General features: G+C 39.9%; 1 protein-coding gene across 1 annotated transcript in view; it reads right to left on the bottom strand.

Moving 5' to 3' along the window:
• Nucleotides 1-13,336, bottom strand: part of Col4a3 (collagen type IV alpha 3 chain) — a 128,365-nt gene that overhangs the window by 101,673 nt on the left and 13,356 nt on the right. The gene's annotated exons all lie outside the window — the stretch shown is intronic.

Consider the following 13,336-nt stretch of genomic DNA (forward strand, 5'->3'; position numbering starts at 1 on the left):
AAATTTGCCATCTGGCTCAAAAGCATTTTGCATCTGAATGGCATAATGTATCTTCTTGTTATGGTTTGGATACAAGGGGTCCCCCCAAAACTCCTGTTAATGCAGGAATGTTTGGAGATGAAATAATTAAATTCTGAGAACTGTAAATTTATCAGTGGACTCATCCATCTGATGGACTAATAATGTGAATGGACTACTTGGTGGTAGCTGTAGGCAGATGGGGCATGGATAGAGGAAGTAGGTCACCGGAGGCATGCCCTCGGGATTATATCTTGTTCCCCTGACTCCACTTTTTCTTTGCTTCTGGGCTGCCAGGTGCCAAGTACCTTCCCTCTGCCACACTCTTCTGCCATGATTCTGTGCCTCATCTCTGACCCAGAGGACTGTAGTGGGCCGACTATGGACTGAATCTCTGAAACCATGATTCCAAAATAAACTCTTCCTCCTCTAAGTTGTTTCTGTCAGGTATTTTTGTCACAGCAGTGACAAAAAGAATAAGAGACATGAATACTCATGCCCAAATCACGTCTGGCTTTTTATCCTGTAACCAAGGTAAAAATAAATACTTGATTTTAGAGCAAATATATTCTTTCCTTTAAGAAGTTTGCTTTAGAGAGTGACAAAGTTAACTGTTACCTATTCACAAAGAAATTTAAGCAAATTTAAATTCTTTCTTTCCTTCAATGATTCTTCCATTAGTCCATTTTTAATAAGGGCATTGCCCTTGAAGAAACTGCCAAATTTATGTGACGGTCTTTGGCTTTGTAATAGTGTTTGTAACATTTAAAGTTGTTACTATTATTAGCATCCTGAAATGAGTTATGAAAAGAATCTTTTCATTTAGTCTTTGCAATGAACAGTCTAGGAAAGTGATTTCTGCTCAAAGTAACCTGAGATTTCATCTGTAGTTGCAAATGGTAGACTTCCACGAACAGTTGACCACATTAGATCTTCTTGAAGTTGAAGGCAATAGTGTAAAATTCTACTATCTCAAGATGAGTTACTTGGCAGACCTTGGAATCTGAGCATCCTCATTTACTGTCTCTTCATCTTCTTTGGTGGCCGCTTAGCATGTTCTTTGCATCCTTTTTACATGGTGCTCTGTGAATGTGTTTTCTGTGGGGCCATTCATATGGTTGTTGCAGAGGGGTTTGTAGTCTCTGTTCAAAACCCTTCTTAACTGATATTATTTCTTGCCCTCTCATCACTTAATTTTTTTTGCATTAAGTCTGAGTTCAGAAAATGGGTCTTTTGTATACATCAAGAGTCCAACATTGGCATCTTTGACATAAAAAGGAATTTCATTTCTTTGAATGTGTACAAAGAACATAGTTCTCAAGTAGGAGCAGAGAGTCATATATAAATGTGATCTCAGCAGCATTAATTAAAATAATAATAAATTTTAAATTGCACTAAAATGTCTAAAGGAGAAATGATAACAAACTTTGAATGATCTAAGTGTTCAATAAGAGCAAGGTAGTTAAGAAAGCTTGAATGTTAAAAATTGTTTGCAAGACCATAAACATATTATTATGCAGTCTATTTTTGCAGGAGAAAAAGACATAGAATTGTGCTTGCACTGCCTTTACATCTATATTTTAAAATCCTATATATAATAAAAATGATAGAATAGTAAAAACATTAATGGTGTTATCTTTCAGTGGTGAAACCATGATTTTTCCTTTCAAATTTTCAGAATTTTTCACATTTTCTTTAATGAATACATTTTTCATACATCATCAAGACATTTTAGCTTAACTAATCACACATCTCAACTTCAAACAATACATAGGATCACCCATCTGACATTTATTTTGATCTAAACAAAATAAACCCAATTCATGTTTCTAGCTAATACATAAATCCCACTTGTTTGTTTATGTGTTTGTTTTAGATTGAAGTCTTTCCATTTTAGTTTTTCAAATGTACACAGACTGTTGTGAGAAGTGTCATCTTATGTCCATGTTTTGAAAGGGCATCAGGATCTGCAAGAGATGTGGCATGTTTGCACAGCCAGCACGGAAAGCAAGAGGGTGTCATAGAGCCACAGACCAGGGTGGCAGTAAGGGACATGGATGGCCTGAATTTTTTAGCTCTTGAGGGATTTGCATGCACCCTTGCATCAAAAATGAAGCTCTATTTCAGTATTTCCTAGCTTATTATTAGTGAATAATTCAACTATTTATCAATAAAAACTACAGTTAAGCTGCAAGAGGCAAAGGAAAATTTCTGAATGTAGAAGATATCTACCCCGACCCCCAACACACACACACACATTTGACATCCTTCCTTCTTCCCCTGGGTAAAGCATATCCATCTCTCTGGTCACTGTGATTTCTTTAGAACATGTGACTCAACAAATGTTTTTTTCTAAGTTATTTCTGCAAAATGAAACTTCCTGGTTTTGGGGTGGGGATGATTACTGAGAAAGGACGGTTTCTCTTCACAGTAGCTATGATATGCACAAAGACGTATACTGTTGAGACGTGGTGGACAACCTTAGGATGAAACAGGTGAGACAGAGAGGACCCTGGCTTTTTGGACATGTTTGGAACAATGGATCCTGCCTCACCTGAAAACCTCATGACCTCTGGAGTTTTACATTATGGTGGCAAATAAATTCTTTTATTTGCTTACAACATTTTGAATAGGGAATTTTAGGTTACAAGGCTGCTTATTGGAATTTGGGCCTTTTTAATTCCTAACTTGATAAGAGGCATGCATACTAATATGGTAATGGACAAACTTAAAACTGATACAGGTTTGTCATACGAATGGAACGTAAGTCATTAGGTGAAGGCACTGAATTATATTGATTATACTGATATAATTAAACTAAAAGTTATGGTTATTAAACTGAAAGACCCACCTGCTTCACTCCACTCCTCCTTGGTCACCCCTCACCTCTGGCTCTCCCTGTCTCTCTGTCTCTTCTGTGGCTCAGATCTGATCCCCTCCCCACCCCACCACCAGGCTGCCCTTTCCCAAGCACAAGTCAAAAATTTTTTTTGGGGGGGTGGCCAGGTACCAGGGATTGAACTCAGGGGCACTCATTTGACCACTGAGCCACATCTCCAGCCCTGTATTTTATTCAGAGACAGGGTCTCACTGAGTTGCTTAGGGCCTTGCTTTTGCTGAGGCTGGCTTTGAACTCTCCATCCTCCTGCTCCAGCCTCCCCAGCCACTGGGATTACAGGTGTGAGCCACGGCACCAGCCCAAGCATGAGTCTGATGGTGCTTCTCTCCTGCTCAAGACTTTCCTTGTCCCCCATCCTTCTTAGAATTCAGTTCAGACTCTAAAATGCTAGCCTGTAGATGGAGCTTGCTGGCCTCCCCAGGCTCCTTTCCCCTTCCTCTCTCAGGCTTGGCCTAAGCTACTCTGGCTTCTCTCTGGCTGCACAGAAAGCCCCAGCACAGTGCATGCTGTCCTGTCTCCCTGGAAGATTCTCCCTGCCGTTCCTCCTAACTGAATCTCAGTTCTCAGTCTGCACTTCAGTTTCTCTGAGGAGGGTTCCCTGATGGGCCCCGTCTTCCTTCAGCAGGCATTCTCCACCACCACGTTCCTCTCCTATCATACGGCATTCCCAATTTCCTGTTTATTGGTCCCTGCCTCTTACTAGACTGAATGCTCTGTGAGGACAAGCCCACCTTCCTCACTCTCTTATCTCCAGTGATCACATAGCACCTAGCACACAATGAGTGCTCTATAAATATCTGTTAAATGGCCAATTAGAAAACTATGCATGCGCAAGCCAGCACACAATTCCATATACATATCACTCCAAAAAATTCCATTCTACATGCCTATATGTGTGTCTATTTCTGTGGTATTTTGGCACACAAGTGGAAATGGTTCCAGTTTCAAACAAGTAAGAAACATTTCATTCAGAGTTTCATTTCATGAATCACAGAAACTGTGCCAGTTTCTAAGCAAACTGCTGTAACTCTGCTACATGAGATGTAGTGGGGGGAGAAGCGCTTTAAAAATAGCTGACCGGATATCCCTCTTGGTGGCTTGGGTTATGTAAAAGTATTTTGTGTTAAGCCAATGCCTCACAATGGATCGCTGAGCTTTGAAAAGGCTATTTGGGGTCCCTTTTCAGTGTTAAATATCTGCTTATAAATGGGACTAGATTAAAAATCTCCTAGGGATAAAAGATACAATGTCCAAATAGTTATCATTTTCTGACTCCAGATACTTAAAAAAAAATTCCAATGTTAATACTGAAATCATTTATTTTTAACAAGTCCTCTAACAACCTAGCGAAGAAGTTAGAAGTCTGTTTAAAAAAATGTTAGATTTGGGTTTAACATACTTTTCTACTGGAATAGAACAATGAGATAATATCTAGAGGTACTGACACTTATTCTACTTTTTAAAAAGAAGTGGTTTGGGGATGTTGTTTTTATAGACCTCATAAAAATGAAATAATAGGTTTTGTCTGTGTGTTTGCTGAGAACCATATTCTTGGCACAGAAGATTGGTCCTGTGTCCTGCCTGTGACACACCCTGACTGGAATATTGTATCGAGGCAAAGGTGAAATGATTGGCTGCACCATTCTCTATTGAGGAATTATGCTGGGAGTGATAACAGGAGCAGAGAGGTATAGAGAGGAAGCAGAGGGCCGACTCTTCTGAGTTGCTATAATTCCTGCTGTTGAAGGAGCAGTGGGCAAACGAAGTCACAGCACCTTCATATTCCCCAAAGAACTCCATTATCCATGCAACCTGCCTCCATCTCCATCCCTGTTTCTCTTATTACAAAGTGTGTATGTTTATAGACGACTCCACTTCTTGACCTACCATGTCTCTGTCCCCCACCATGGAAGAAGCCTCATAGTGACATTCAAGTGCAAACCAGTGCGCAGGCCCTTCAGGGGTCAGCATCCTGCTTTCCTGCTGCTGTCCTCCTTCTTTGCCATGGCCACACCATCAGAGCCCACTGTTGCTTGAAAGTCTCGCTGGAGATGCCAGCTTCCTCCCAGCTAGAAGAGAATGGGCTTCATCTTCCTCCCTCTGCTTTTCTGGTGGCAGAAGACCTGATTTAGCAGCTCTATAGGTCACTGTCTGAAAGGCTACTGGGATCCAGAGAGATGGTTGAATCACTCTCCTGTCCTGAGGAGGAAGCTCCCAACTTGTAGAGTCAGCGTATCCTCTGGGTTACAGAGCCAGGAGAAATGCATACCTCTGAACCTGCTAGTGCACAGTGTGTACTAAAGATATCTGGAAATTCTCTAGTAAAGGGAGAACACCAACGGGAGGAGCTGTTCCAAGAAGTGTCTACTTGTGTCAGGAGACATTTTCTGTACCACTGTCAAATACCTAGCTGTACAATATCAACGAGAATGAAATTTTCTTCATTTGTTCTACACTTCGTCTCTGTATTGCTAAGATTGACGCATTATTTTATTTTCCTGCTAATTGCATTGAATATACAGTAAATGCTTAAATATGCATCTACTTCTTAAAAGATTATTTCTTGGTGAACTCATTTTTTTTTTCAAAAATATATATTAAATTTAAATATGAAGCTTGATTTTGGGATATATATTTGTCTAGAGCTTTTTCTAGTATGCACCTATTGTGTAGAAGGAAGTATGTTTATGAGGATGACCAAATGCTAGCTTCTATACCCAACTAAATTAGCTGCACTTTTCTTTAATCCATATTATCTAGTTTTTACATGATTCATTGTTACATAGATTTACATGTATTTCACATTGTCTAAAACAAAACTGAATAATAAACGTAATTATGTGGCTAATTGAATCTACGAAGTATATACATATGGATGTGATTCTTGCAGGTTGATTTATGAAGGAAAATGATGAAGGGAACAGCCAGGGCCTGAGTACATGTACCCTCCTCAAATCCACACTTTGAAATCCTCACCCCCATGGGGATGGTATTGAATTGGGGCCTTTTGGGAGATGATTAGGTCGTGAGGGTAGAGATTAGTGTAATTTAAAGTAGGCCCAAGGGGGTTTGTTTGCCCTTTCTCCCATGTGGAGTCACAGCAAGAAGGTGACATCTATGAACCAAGAAATAGGCCCTAAACATATATTGAATCTGCTAGTACCTGTGTCTTGGATTCCCCAACCTCTGGATTAGTAAGAAATATATTGTTGTTCATAAGCTACACCATCTCTGGTATTTTGTTATAGTGGTCTAAACAGACTAAGGCACAGTAGTTGTTTGTTTGTTTGTTTGTGGTGCTAGAGATTAAACCTAGAGCCTCATGCACGTCAGACAAGTGCCCTACCACAGAGCTGCATCCCCAGCCTGACAGGACATTTTTATATTCTCCACTGGTGTCCCTAAGGACGTTTCAGCTGATAGTCTAACCCTCAGAAATGAATGGTCTGCACTCTCTGCCATGACACACCAATCTTATTAACATCTACACATAGCAGAGCTTATGTACACAATAAAACCAAACTCAGCACCCTCCAAGTTTGGCCTGGAGAAAGCAACTCATTGTGAGAAATGGCAGCCTAGGTAATGCTGATCTTAGGTCAACCAAATTGAAATTCCCCCAAATATTAGCTGCTCCTGCACTACCCTGGCCTCAGGAGAGCAAAACTACAGAAGCCCCTATTAACACAGGCCTTGTTTGGGCCTGTGGAGGGTGATATTGCATTCTCCCCTGGATTCCTAGTTGGGGAGCCAACACAGTGGTGTCATGGTGATCATCATTATTGAACAGTCTTCACCAATCTTACCATCAAAAGACCTAACATCAACTATTTTTCTTGGCTTTGATTTATTGTATCCCTATGGAATGTGCTTTATCTCATTTAGTTTTCATAATTGCTCCATGATTGAGGTATAATAGGAAGTTTTCTGCTGCTGTGATCAAATACCTGAGATAATCAACTTATCAAGAGGAAAAGTTTATTTGGCTCACAGTTTTGGAAGTTTCAGTCCCTAGTAGGTTGGCCCCACTGCCTTTTGTCCTGAGGTAAGGCAGCACATCATGGAAGGAATGCATGGTAGAAGAGCTGTTCACAGAGATAGGAAGGGGCCAGGGTCCCAGTGTCCCCTTGGGGTTATTAGAGGTTTAAAGGCAAGCTCCCAGTGACCTAAGTTTCTTTCACTAGGCCCCACTTCTAAAGTTTCCATCCTCCTCCAGTAGTGCCACAGGCTAGAGGCCCAGAACTTCACCACAGGGGACTTTGGAAAATCTTTCATATTCAAATTATAGCAAAGGGTATGCAAGAAACATGAATGCAGGCATAGCAAAGATCCACCCAAATCATTGTGTATATCTGTCCAAAACTTGCTTCCCCTGTCCACAGATCCGTGCTGACAGTTCATCAATCTTGATTCCATGCACTAGTCCTTTGTGAGAAAGTATCACTGTTAAGGTTTTCTTCTCTTGGTGGACATGTATGACGTTTCCAATTCTTTTTGTAGTAAAAGCAAAGTCACAATGTTTTTTAAAAAATCAAGCCAAATCAAATCTCTCATCCTCTACCACCCATCCCCCTTAAGGGGGAAAAATAAACTTCAGGCAGAAGGAGTAACTACCACACAATCAGCCATTCTGGTGAACAAATTATAGTTCACTCCTCTTCTGCTGGGGGCCCTCGCACTCAACTCTAGGCAGACTTCCTGTAAGAGGCACAGCTCACTGAGCATCTGGAAACTCCTCCAAGGACTCAAGGATTGGAATCCAGGCTCAGAGGGCAATGTCAACAGAGGCAGGCATTTCCTCTCTTCCCCTAGTCTGAGGTCAGGTTTCTACAAGAATTCCAAGGACCATCTGTACCAGAATGAACTGGGTTGTGTCAAGTGCAGATCTCAAGGCCACACTATAGACTTACTGAGCCAGAATCCCCAGGGATTTTGCTAGGGAATTTGCCTTGTCAAATAAACTCCCTAAAGGACTGTCATTCACACAAATGCTTGTGAATTGCTGGTCTGAGGCTTTCTTTCCTCATTTCAGTTATTTTACTTCTCTCCTATCTAGTGACAGGAAAGTACTATTATTGAAGTGAGGTAGTGAACTCTTCAGGGTTAAATATTTACAAGAGACTAAAATAGCAAGATGGTGATGGGCATGGGGGGAAACTGATGCACTGATGAATGCAGGCATAGCAAAGATCCACCCAAATCATTGTGTATATCTGTCCAAAACTTGCTGATGCACAAACTAATGGGAGTACATGTTCCCTGTATATTTGAATAGACTACCTTAAGCCTACATTTGACACTGCTTTCCCAGGAGTAGGGACTGGTTTACCTTTTATCGAAGAGGAAGAACAATTTGTAAGATTGCTCCTTTTCTCACATAGCTAAAAGTTAACTCCTCCATATGGAGATTTTTTTCTGATCTTGCATAGGGAATAGCAACACCACATGCTAATTTCCTGGGGGTATTTGCGAACAACCCAATGACAAAACACCTCAAATCACCCATCCTTTGGTTAATAAATAATGAACTAAACCTTGCACTTGGCCAGGAGCTTTTTATTTTTTATAATTTGGTTGACCGGATCCACTTCTAAAAAAAAATTAAAACCAACGTCAAAAGACCAATGAGGCAGCAATGCAAAGCAGGGGTCAAGAATGTGTTCACAGAGTTAGAGAGATTTTTTTCCAAAATGTGCCTAATGAAAAAAAAATCTAGTTATTTTCATTTACTTAAATTTTTCTATTTGGTTTGTTTGGTGCTGGGTATGAACTTTAAGCATGTTCAGATTTTTTTTTGTGTGTGAAATGGATACATTGCTATGTCATATTTTAAGCTATTTGAAGCCATTTAAAAATTACTGTTTGTGGAGAAGAAAAGGCAAGCCCAACAAAGTAGAAGGTAATGTTACTGGAAATAAACTTGGAAATGAATACCAATATATAGTAGTAGAGCAAAAGTACTGGCTCGTCCTTCTTGACACAAAAGTAAGGATCATAGCTTCTTGAGCACCACAGCTGAGCAGAAGCTGAAGCTGACCCCAAGCTGGCATGCAAGGTCACCTCTAGAAATGTTCTAGGCCAAGTGGCAATTCCAAGTTCCATTTAGGGAGGAGCTGATACTTCAGTAGTTACCATTGCTTTTTCTTCATAGATCCATGGAGTCAATCTTGATTTTTATCAGGGCTAACACTCACACTAGATGTCTACAAAACTGGAAATGCCTCAGAGTTTGGTGACAAGCAATAATGAATCAGAACTCAGTTCTCACAATCCCCAGTTCATCTCGGGTGACTGTCGGGGGAGCTTCCTAACAAGGCTTTGCCCATGTGCACTTGTTGGCCTGAATTTGTCCCTCCTGGGGTACCTCTGCCCTCACATGCTAATCTGAGGCTCCTTGGCTGGGGTAGAACGTTGCTGACCCACCAGTTCTGCTGCCAGACTATTGTGTGGATTCCTGACACCTCGCCAGGGTTTTTAGATGGTAAGCAACAGGAATGATTTAGGCTAACGCCATGATAAAAAAGGAATTTGTTGGAATGACACAGGGCAGCTCACAGATATTGAAGAAAAGCTAAATAAACAAGCCTCAGAAAAGACCAGCCCCAGGGCTGTTGTGAGGATCAAGGTACAAGAACGAACAAAGTTTGTGCAGGGCACTGCTGTCAGGATGAATAAGCTCTTTGCTCTGTCAGTTCAGGATTCAAACTCCTGGGAGAGGGCACCAGTCTGGCTCGGCTTAAGTCATGTGCCCAACCTGTGGGCTAAGGGACACTCAGGCATGAAGGGAGGGTAGTTTCCAAAAGTAAGACTGAAGTGGCACCCCAGGACAAAAGAGCAGATGTTCACAGCGCTGTTTTCGGTATTTCTGGTTTCCATCTGCTTGCCCGTTGGCCTTGGACAGACTGTTTCGTCTTAGTTTGGGGTCCTCCTGGCCAAATTTAATATCTACCCAATTTGAGTCAATCTCCTTCCTGTCTGCTTCCCAACTCTTGATTTCACTTGAAGTCTTAAACCAAAAACCATCCCAGTGCACCATTTTCTTTTCTTTCTTTGAATTCATATAAAAATTGTATACATTTATTGTGTATAACATGATGCTTTGGAATATACAAATCTATATATTTCTTCATGGCTAAATCAGGCTAATGGATACATGCACATCTATGTCATTTGGTGGAGAATACTTCAGATCAACTCCTTACCATTTTTCAAGAATACAATATATTGTTAATAATCGGAGTCACCACGTTGTACAATTTGTGGAACACCATTTTTGAAAAATTCTCCAGAATCATCCTTTTGTATAGTTGCCATGGTTACCCTGGGATTTTTTTTACCCCTCCCCCCATGCTAATTTTAAGTAGAACAATTTAAGATATTTACCCCTACAATTCCAAACTTTAAAAACTGGCAAAACAAGCAACAAACTGTTCCTTCTTCCTGTGGAAACACTCACAGAGAATCTGTTCATGTAGAAGTTGCTTCAAAGTCAGTTTTTTTTTTTTTTAACAAATCTAAGGTAAGTGAATTAAATGTCATATGAAACAATTAGTAAATTAAAATTAAGTCATAATCTCATTTTAGAAATGAGCAGGTAAACTGCTCTCTCAGTACAGGTATGTTGACATGGAAGTCACTGTGGCATTACTGCTTGTGGTAAGGGGAGATTAAAAATAAGCTAAATGAGTTCGGACTCCTAGACAAACACTGGAAGGTGATTTGGTCAAATATTGCCAAATACTGCCATCCACCACCACACGCTCCTAGACGTGCCAGGCAACATGGCAGGTCCTGTGCATTTGGTCATCACAGCATCCCATAGACTGGTGTCATTTTATAGATAAGGAAAGCAGCTTAACGACTTGGCCACAGCAGCAGAGCTTGTTCTTGGTGGTGTGGGTGATATAAGGAAGAACTTTCTATGTGTCATCTCAAAGGAGTCTGGGTCCGTGAAAAAGTTCTGCCTAAGAAAAGGGTCCTCATGTTAAAAATAATGAGAATTGATGGATTTAGAGTTCAGGGAAGAAGTGTGATCGGGGTCAACCATTCTTTGTTTTATTCTAATGCATCACCATGCACACCAGAGTGGGTTGCAGGGGTGCAGCTTGCTATGGTGGCTACGATGAACACCCTCTTGAATTCATTCTGCTCAGGAACTACCATTTCAATTTCAGAAACAAAATGCTCTGTTCTTCATATTGAATATACAAGAAAATTAGAGGTCAAGAAAAGCTTATAATGACAACAGACGTCAACACGGAGTCCAGTCTATTTAGACCAAGTCAGCAATGTAGCCCATCAGAAAGCACAGCTGTCTCAGGGGCAAACAGGTCCGACTTCAGGGCCACTTCTCGCTGCTTTCTGAAGGTGAACTTTATTGAAACCAACTCCCAGGTAAATCATTTACAGTAGGTTAGTTGGTGGATGCTAGAGTATTTGGTAGTAGTCTCCTCTTTTCGTATCATAATATGTTAAACACATTGCAAATATTAACTTGCTTATACATAAAGTTCTTGAATTATATACATGATAGATCAGGAGGTGGCAGATGGATATTTTGTTTCAACAGGGGCAGGTCAAAATTGCCTTCATTTTCCTGCATTACAAAACCTTGAGTCTTCATGTCTTTTCCATTTTGTGGGGGTGGTAGTGGTGTTTATTTGTTTGTTTTTTTCCCGGCACTATACTTCTGAGATTTTGATGCAGCCATTATACAATCTACTGCTGAAATCATAATGCAGTTTCCTGATTATCAACTTACTGCTCAACTTTATATAAGGATGTTGGTTTAGTTTTATTTTAGATGCTTCCTTTGAGCCAGGTCCACCCTCAAGAAATCTAAAAAAATGTCTAACAGATTCTAGGCTCCACTGTCCCTTGCTGGGGGGTCATAAAAGTGGGCAAGAGGAGCAAGAGGGGATGGGTTGAGTGGGGTGACATAGAAAAAGAGAAAGTTGCTCTTTGACACATTTAAAATTCTCTTCCAATGATTGGGCTGATCTTGAACCAATTCAGATGTCTGAGGGTGGTGACCAGTGGAAGGTCTCCGAACCTATTCATTACAGAGTCCTAGCTGTCAGGAGGTGGAGGGACACTTGCAATAATGGGCTGAGGAGGCCAGGGTCTTTATATCTATCAGACATTTGGCTGACTGCAGGCCCACAGTAAGGAAACTAACCAGAAAACACCATGTTTTATTTGTGACCCTAGCTGTGTGCTCCATTGTAAGATCTGTATTCTAGGGAAATACTGGCTCCATCTAAAATATTATTTTGGTTCATTTTGGGGCAGAACTGAAAGAAATCAATGGGGCATGGACAGGTTATTCTAGAATCAACACTGGAAAAACTGGGAAATTGTTTTAAATTTCAATTTTCAACTCCCAACAAATCACACATTTCATTAATAAGAAGACAGACTATCTATATTTAAAAAAAAACCTGTTAACTCTATTTATATTGACAAGATCTGGGATAATTTCACTTTTCACTATTAGTATTAATAATGTATCTATCTGACAGGTAGAATTTGTGGTATAACAAAGCATTATACTAGTTGGGGCTAATTAACATTAATTAGATGGGTCTGTTATGAAATATTGGATGTGCAGGCAAAATCCTCTATGCCATATGATTCAATCTTTTATACAAATATATCAAACTACCAATATTTTTTACCCTTAGGTCCTTACAATAGAGGTAATTTTTGGTTTTGTTTGTTTTTACATGTATCATATAATTCAAATCTTCATAAATGACTTGCCTTCCATGTATTGCAAGGGAAAAAGATCAGTGTATGGAAAAATATTCATGGCCAATCTGACACTTGCTTCCAGCAGCTTCATTTTGAAATTTCACAAGACTTTATGTTTTTGTTTGAAGGATATTTCTAGAGTTCTTCAGCACAGGGAATGGTACCTAAGCTGCTCTGTGAATGTGTACAAAATGAATTTAAACTGTTGGCCCTCTTGCATCTAGTTGCAAATAAATGGAATTTGAGGGAGGCTTTCTACCAAAGCAGGTTCCATTGCTTCTGTTTTAAATATAGGTCAAAGAAAACCATGTTTTAAAGGTAAGAAAGAAATAAGTTATTAATAATAAATGTGACTCAGGAACACCTCTATAATTAACAAGTATTTTAGCTGAGGTATTCAGTAGAAACACGATAAAATCTTTGAAATCATGGCCGAGTTTTAGCACTGATATTTACATGGGATGGTGTAAGGTAAATAACTGTCCATTTTTTTTTGTGTGTGTGGATAGTGGTAAGGGAGGGATGTCATTTCTGCTGATGTTTTCAAATAAAGTTATTAGAAAATACCAGCAGTAAAGAATGCTCTGAATAATATTTTTGAAAATAAAAAAAAACTCCTTAATACATTCCAGGAAGTCCTAGGTCACAAAATAACAGGAGAATTAC

This window comes from Marmota flaviventris, chromosome 11 (assembly GCF_047511675.1).
Source record: "Marmota flaviventris isolate mMarFla1 chromosome 11, mMarFla1.hap1, whole genome shotgun sequence".
NCBI classification, from domain to species: domain Eukaryota; kingdom Metazoa; phylum Chordata; class Mammalia; order Rodentia; family Sciuridae; genus Marmota; species Marmota flaviventris.